The sequence below is a fragment of the Tupaia chinensis genome, unplaced genomic scaffold (genome assembly GCF_000334495.1).
Source record: "Tupaia chinensis unplaced genomic scaffold, TupChi_1.0 Scaffold000138_1, whole genome shotgun sequence".
NCBI lineage: Eukaryota > Metazoa > Chordata > Mammalia > Scandentia > Tupaiidae > Tupaia > Tupaia belangeri.
In genome coordinates, this window is record NW_006159608.1 from 766656 (window position 1) to 774820 (window position 8165).

Sequence of the window (8165 nt, forward strand, 5' to 3'; positions counted from 1 at the left end):
ACACTGTCGTCTCCGTGCTGTAACACTACGCCGCTTGTCCCGGCTCTCACTCCTTCACTCAGGAAACCTGTTCGGCTGTCCCCCCGGGGGTCGGGACACATGCCCACGATCCTGAGGAGCAAGAGGACTAGAGGAGGGAGACAGCAATGTGACAGAACCCCGTTGAAGTATCTTTCTCTCTCTCTCTCACGCTCACATGCAGGTGTGCACACATACTCGCAATCATGAATAAAAAAATAAATAAACCTTTTTAAAATTTTTGGATAATAGGCAAATTGGCTGATTATTTTTCTAGTTTTACATATGTGTTTGAAATTTCCCATAACAGAGTTCCAACCATCCTAGCTTCCTGGATGTTTTTCAGGGCCTTTGAACATGCTACTCCTTTTACACAGAATGTTCTTCCCGAATATTTTAATGTTTTTTTTCTCCCCTTTTCTTCAGGTCTTTGCTAAAATGTCACCTTTCAGTGAAGACTTCCTTATTTTGGTGTCATACTTACAATTAAATGCCCCGTGGAATCCTTTTAGCACTTTCCACCACATCCCACATGATATATTTCCTATTTCTCCCCACCTGACTGCAAGTTTCATGTGAACAAGCATCTCCTCGGTGTGCTAAGTAGAAGATTCTGTGGACAGACATGAACCCATAGGATGTTCTCTGATCCATCAGCATCACCTTCAGGACACAGCATCAGGACTGTCAGGTGTGTACTGCACCTTTCCTGACCCTGCTTTGAGAAGTGACTATTAAATAGGTGGGGTAAACCACAAAGAACCTGCGCTGGCAGCCAGGGGAGAGCACAGTATAAAACTGCTTTACTTACAGACAGTCCTAATATTTCCTGAAGATAAAGCCTGAACTCTAGTATCTTGCTCCCATGAAAGGAGACCAGCCACCTCACACTGCACCCTCATGATTCACCTTTAAGGTAGACAGAAAAAGTATGAGATGTTTTCCCTGCTAGTATCTCCATGCCCAGGAGAGTTCACCATTAAGCAGCAAAAACAAAAAAAACCACTACACATGCACACACACACACACACACACACACAAACAACAACAACAAACAAATGAAAACAAAATGGCAGGTAAAGAGAAAGACCTTAGAAAAGGACAAAGCATAGAAAGAGGCCTCTCCTCGTTTCCCTGCCCTCTTGCTCAGCCATCTCACCCTCACAGGGGCTTCCAACTAGCCTTCCTTCTAGAAGATGTTATTTCCATGGCTACATTCTCTCAGATATGGTAGTACCTCAAGCCCCATGGGCCAAAACTCAGCTTATTTGCATATATGCTCCACTCCACCCTTCCTCTCACAGATAACTCAGTTATGGTCTGACTTCCCCATCTGTAACCACAGGAGCACCCATGCCTCATACCTTAGAGCCCTGCTTCACTAGTTCTGTTTCACCTTCTACATGTGATCAGGTGCATCTAAGATCTGCTGGCCACTGGCTTCTAAAGGAAGCCTAATGTCACAACACTAGGATTGAGAAATCAAAGATGAGCATAATGTCACGTAATGCTCTAATGAAGGTCATGGTCTAAGTGGTCGTTTCATCACACACTCCCCCCAACCTCCAAAAGGGAAAACATGCTGGAATTCTGTCCTGTGCAGAATGGTCACTCTCATACTCTCTTGGGTGATGAGAAGGTCCAGGTTACGGGCAGGTGAAGATGAGGTCCAGACTCTCTCCACCAAGGGACCATCCCCAAAGTCCCACCATCTTTAAAGAGTTGTGGCCATCAGTAGGTTGATCTTTCCTAGCAGTAGCATCTTATCTAATCCTACAGCTTTTCTCAACAGAATAACAGTGTTCAAAGTAACTCCTTATTGAAATTATACCTTAAAAGGAAGCCCTCAATGCCATTTCTTTTATGAAATCCTTCCTTCCTGGGAAGACCACTTCTCCATTTCTGTGGCACTGTTCTGGCTCTTGACTCGTGTGTGCAGCAATTCACACACACCTTCTTTGATAAGTACTAAGTACATCTTACACACCTGTGGAGACCCTCACACAAGGCTAACTTTGCAGAAGCAGTCCTTCTCCTCTGTGCCATGAAAAAAACCTCATCGTCATTATGGATCACACAGTCTGACATTTCTCTGCTTCTACATTGGTTCTTCCCCACCTAACTCTTGAAAGACCCTAGTTATCAAACCTGTGTTTTCTTCCATCATGAATCCTCCACACCTGGCCCTAGCCACAGGCACACGATAGGTCTTTACTAAGTGTTTGCATGAATTCGACATTGTGTTTACTTTGTGCTAACAAATTTTACTGAGCAGACTATAATAAAATGCTAAAGTCATTAAAATGGGAGGCATAGGGAAGTAAAACTGAAGAATTGGCCCCTGAGAAATGTTGCTAAGAATTTCGAAGAGGAAGAAAATGCAAAGAGAAATTGTGACATGAAAAATAAAGGAATTAGAAAAGAGAGTCAATGTGGGCACAGAAATGCTCTTTAGAAGACAGGGTAAAACAGAAGAATTTTCTCTGATTAAATATCTGCTTACATGTATTTGTGTTCAACCAGTAGTGGACTTCAGGGAGTTCAGTTCAGCAAGTTTAAGACACTATAGTGTGATGAGCTGTGTGCTAGCCAGCTGGGGATGCACTCCCCTCAAGGTCCCCAGCTCGTTTTGGCGTGGAGGTGCCCGCTCCTGGCCCGTCTTCTCGCGTAGGTAACCAGCAGTGCGCAGCTATCATCAGGGCCTGCAATCGCAGTCTTCCTCGGGGAGGGATGGGTGTCACCAAGGTGACAAGGCTCTTGGAACTAAAGTCAATCCATCTGGGTGCTTCTCTAGAGGCCCATGTATTTGGAGCCCCAGCTCTCTAGGCCCTCCTGCAGGCTCTGCTCCACCTCTGCATATCCCTGGGTCTTCATTATCTCCCAGACCCTTCATACCCTCACAGGGCCAAGAGATGCTGTCAGTGCCAGTAATCTGCATATGCTTTGGTGTGTCTCAAGTCTCAGTGCTTGGGGCTATCTTGGTCAGAAAGTAGCTTCTGTGTGAGCCCTTAAGAAAAATTTATTAGTATCCTATGTCTCAAAACAGTTATTTTTGCAATGTACTCACCAGTCTCCTTGATGGCTTTGATAAAAGTTAGATTTGATGTAGTTTTTTTTTTGTTTGTTTTGTCATTTATTTTTATTATTCCCCTAGACTACAAAGGAAAGAATTGCTTGGGAACCCTTTCTTTCTTCTTTTCTAAAAGATTTTGCTATAGGGCACATGCACTTGCTGCGGAGAGAGAGAGTGAGATAAATTGAGAAATCACCCCCCCAGGTGGAGGGGCCACCCTGCAATCCCTTCTTCTCCAGTCTTCTGTCAGGACTTTGGGCACTCAGCTCACACACACCCAGCATGATTTTCCAGCCTCCAGGTCTTGAAGTGTGCAGTTTGTCATGTGGGATCCAGCCACCCTAATCAACACATCACCTGCTGACCCCAAGTTTTTAAGAAATAAATTTATTTATTTATTTATTTATTTATTTATTTATTATTCCTTTTCTTTCTTTAAGTTTGCCATAGGACACATGTGTTCACCAAAGAGAGGACAGCTAAGAGAGAGAGGGATGAGAAAGCCAGCCGCCAGGTCAAGGACATGAATGGCGCTTGGCCATGTGGGAGATCACCACGCCACTGTTTTTGTGGTCCCAAAACTTCATTTTTAATAACAGAGTTTCAATGAATTCTTGAATAGATGTAGAATTTCAAAGAAATTAAAATTTTATCTAATTTAAGCTGAAACATCATTGTTTGAAGAATTAAAGAGCAGGATAATCATTTGAAGAAAAAACAAAAAGAGAAAAGTCTCATGAAACCTTCCACAGTCTACCTTTAAGCTTGTCCAAAGGTCCCACCTATCAGCTGTTCTGTGTTTACTTTGATCATTCCTGATTAAGAAAGCAGGTTTCTGGATGTAAAGTACAAAGTAACTGGCTCTTGACTTTAAACTCTGTTTGCTTCGATTGTTTAAGTCCATAAGGAATGAATTTCATTCATGTTTCTCAACCAGGGTTGTACTTTCATCATCATTTGTACTATTTCAAATATCCTCAAACCCAACGGTTCTCACTTTTTCCCCATTTATTTTCAATAGTAGAAATCCTCCCTCTCTTCATGACCAAGCCCCTCAGTGAACCAAAAATGTCCTTTACTAGCTAGGACAGTAGTAAAGGCAGCTTATTGAAGTGACACAAATCAAAAATGTGCTGGTAATTTGAGACTCAATATGTTTTTTTAAAATATAGGAACATTACCAAGTTCCTAGACCAATCTCGATGAAGCAGCACCTAAGCATTAGTGTCAAACATTGTTTCCTTCCAAGAAGATAGGGCAGGAGGAATGGGAGGAGAGTCATGCCTTCCCGACTTGGCAAGGGGGCAGGAATGGGTCTGGCTGTGACTCCTTCGTTTGTATCATCTTCCCACGACCAGCGTCTGCTGTTGCACACTGTCTCCTCCCCTGCCTCCTCTTAATCAGAAGTCAACTTCCCTCAGAAGTTGATCTCTGTTCCTCATACATGATTACAATCACGGGGCAGAGAGTGCTTGCTAAATTATGTAGTTAATCTTATGGCGCCTTAACTTTTAGGCTTTCTAAAACACTTGGACAAAACGTGCAGATATTTATTTAAAGAGCCAGACATTCCTACACTATAAATTTTGCATTGACAGTTAGATGTCCCCTCTATTGCACAGATGTGAAGTGGCTTTACTGGCTGGTAGCTAACACATCATCTCCTTCCTTCTTAGACCTGTAGAGCCTACCTCACACAGCTGCTTACTAGGGAAAAAAGCATGCAAATCAGTACTCATTGTGCCTTGGTAACAAACGTAAAGTTTTCAGAGCCAGCAGGTGGCATGGTGCTTGGGGCGCTGGACTCCCACATGGCTGACCACGGTTCAAGTCCCAGACCTGGTGGCTTGCTTTCTCACATTCTCTCTCTGTGTGTCTCTCTCTGGTGAGCATGTAGCAAATTAGAAAATAATAAGAATGATAATGATAAATAACCTTAAAAAAGAATCCTTTTTTAAAAGGTAAAGTTTTTCTACTAGCATAGTGGCAAGAGAAACAATTACAGTAATATAAATTTCACAAACACTGCTGAGGGAGCCTGATTCTATTGCTGGCCTCCTCTCTGAGCAGTGAGGTCATGCTAGAAGGTAGACCTTTTCAAATAGAACATCATTATCTCAGAAGCATAAGCAAGTCAGGCCCAAAGAGAGCAAGGCTGATGGATTTGTTTCTAAGCAGCCCCAGTCATGGTGTGGTGCTGTCCCTGCCTCGTCTCTTGGCCTGAAGAATGCAGGAGACATCTAACACAGCTCCTTCAATGGGCAGGTTATTTCCTGAGGTCTGTTCAGTAAGTGAATTTGGTTTCTACTAGTATAGAATTCTGACAAAGAGGGAAAATAAAAATAACAAAAGAGGCCTTCCTCTTTATGCATTTGATTTCGATATTTCAGACTGTGAAAGGTTTGGGGGAATGATATTAAGTGGGGTTGCAGTGGCAGTGGTTTTATTAAAACAATACATTGAAATTCGTTTCATTCATTCTCCCACTGTCAGATTCAATCCAAAGAAATATTCTGTAAATCCAAATATTACCAGTGTGCTATAGACTTACTGTAGAACAATCTTTTATGTTTGGTCTACATTGAAAATAGTTTATGGTGCTGGCAGGTGGCATGATGGTTGAGGTGCTGGACTCCCACATGACCAACCATGGTTCAAGTCCTAGATCTGGGCAGCTTGCATTTTTATTCTTCTCTCTCTCTCTCTCTCTCTCTCTCTCTCTCTCTCTCTCGTCAAATTAAAATAATAATAATAAATAAAATTAAAATTAAATAATTTTTAAAAAATAATTTGTAAAAATCAGCCTTGATTACCATCTGCAATATTTTTAAATGTTTTTTTTTTAGATTTTTGCTATAGGGTACATGCACTTACTAGAGAAACAGAGAGGTAGAAAGCAAGAAGTCATCTCCTGGGGGGATAGCCACATCACAATCCTTTCTCTTCTATTCTCCTCTTGGGATTTTGGGCACACACACACACACACCACCGGCATTACTTTTAAGCCACCTGGCATGAGAGTCTAGTGACATAACCATTATATCATCTGCTGGTCCCTTTAAAATGTTCTTAACATAAACGTTTATGTTGTTGGGCCATCAGGTGGCATGGAGGTTAAGACACTGGATATCACCTGGTCGAATCAGCGGTTTAAGTCCCATATCAGTGCCTTGAAAGCATACCAGGTACATATGCATGCATGACCGAAGTCCAGAGAGGAGACTGGAGGAGATGGGATTACAGCATGGCCGTCACAATTGGGGGTTGATTTCTCACTTTCTCTCTCTCTCTCTCTCTCTCTCGTGAGTACCACATCCTACGTCAAAAAAAAAAAAAGAAAGAAAGAAGGAAAAAGAAAGAAAGAAAGAAAGAAAGAAAGAAAGAAAGAAAGAAAGAAAGAAATTGTTAAACTTTTAGAAGCTTTATGTATTTTTCTAAGTCAATTAATTGTACTTTACAAAAAGATATTTTGGGGACCAGTAGATGGCGTAATGGTTATGTTGCTGGACTCCCACATGGTCAACTGCAGTTTGAGTCCCCAATTGTCAGCTTAAAACTCACTCTGGGCATGTGTGCATACGTGGTGCCCTAGGTCCTGAGAGGAGAATGGCGGAGAAGGGATTGTGGCATGGCCATCTGCCCTGTGCGTGTGTGTGTATGTGGGGGGTGATTTCTTGCTTTCTGTCTCCCTGTCTCTATCTCTCCAGTGAGCTCACAGGCCCTACAGAAAAAAAAAAAAAAATCTCTCTCTTAAAAAAAAAAAAAAACAAAGGCATTTGGGGCCCGGCAGGTGGCACAGTGGTACCAGTGTTGAACTCCCACATGGCTGACAGTGGCTCAGTGGGACCTGGCAACTGGCTTTCTCATTTCTCTCTGTCTCTGGTGAACACATGTTCCCTATAGTAAACTAAATAATAATAATAAAGTTAAATAATTATTTAAAAACATTTTACATTTACTTTTGTAACTCCATCATCTCAATAAAATATATTAAAAGCAAAAAAATGGTTAAAACCTGTAAACAACATAAAGTCCATCATCATAAGGTAGATTTACTGGATTGTGATTTAAATAAATATTCTTTTTTTTTTTTTTTTTAATCAAGAGAGGACACAGTGACAGAGAGAACCCCCAGCCGGGTCTTGATGACACAAAACACCCTCAGCCTTCAGCCAGCCTGGGTCATGGGAACGTGCATGTCTGACGTACTCAGCGCTGCCTGTCCTGGATGGGAGCCTGTGTGAGACTCCTCAGAGGCACTGGCACTATGCTGCCCTCTGAGCCCTCAGGAAACACTCTAGTAATGGCCATCCATTTGAAAGTGATAGCTTGGTCTGTATGTATCGTCGTTAACAGACGCCTGTGTTACTGAAGAGTTCACAGCTCGATACTTGTTACATACCAGAATCATTCCTCTTAACCCGTGTAACTTCCCCACGTGGAAACCACTATCATTCAAAGGTATTCGCATTACAGTACAGCCCGGAAAGAAATCCCTGCATTTTTTTTTAACTATTAAAGGTGAAAATAAAAATGAGATTGCTTTTTATCATTGTTATTACAGAGTGGATTTCACTTGATTTAATTGATAATTTAAAGAACAGTCTGAAGGAACCCCTCAACTTCCATTTTCTCTTTCAATTAAGTATTTAATTATCTGTACATAAAACTTTTAAGGGACCTTGGGAATCTTTAGAAGAGGCATTTCGCTCATCTCCTGGGACTGGAGGTATTTTGAATTTTGCAGATTCAAGCACAGAGGGAAAATCAGAACTCTCCTTGCCTTCCTCCCTAAGTGATGTGCTTGGCTCACTAGCATGCATACTCCCAGCAAAAGCAAGCCCCAGAACGGACTTCAAAACAGCGTTCCCACTGGGGCAGCTTGGTGGCCGGGAGGAGGCGGGAAGAGCCCGAAGTGGTTTCCTGACTGATGTGGGTACAAAATACACCTCAAATTTTGTTATTATTTTGTAATGATTTCTCTGGTCATACGCATTTCAAGACTCGCAAAAGGAGTCGGGGAGCTGTTTTCCAAGAAAGAGTAAAACTAATCTTGGAGCTGGCCCCGCTGCAG

At 42.1% G+C, this 8165-nt stretch overlaps 1 protein-coding gene across 1 annotated transcript in view; it reads right to left on the bottom strand.

Annotated features, from left to right (window-relative positions):
- Positions 1 to 8165, bottom strand: part of CD38 (CD38 molecule) — a gene marked incomplete at its 5' end in the record, with an annotated part of 96188 nt that overhangs the window by 87595 nt on the left and 428 nt on the right. The gene's annotated exons all lie outside the window — the stretch shown is intronic.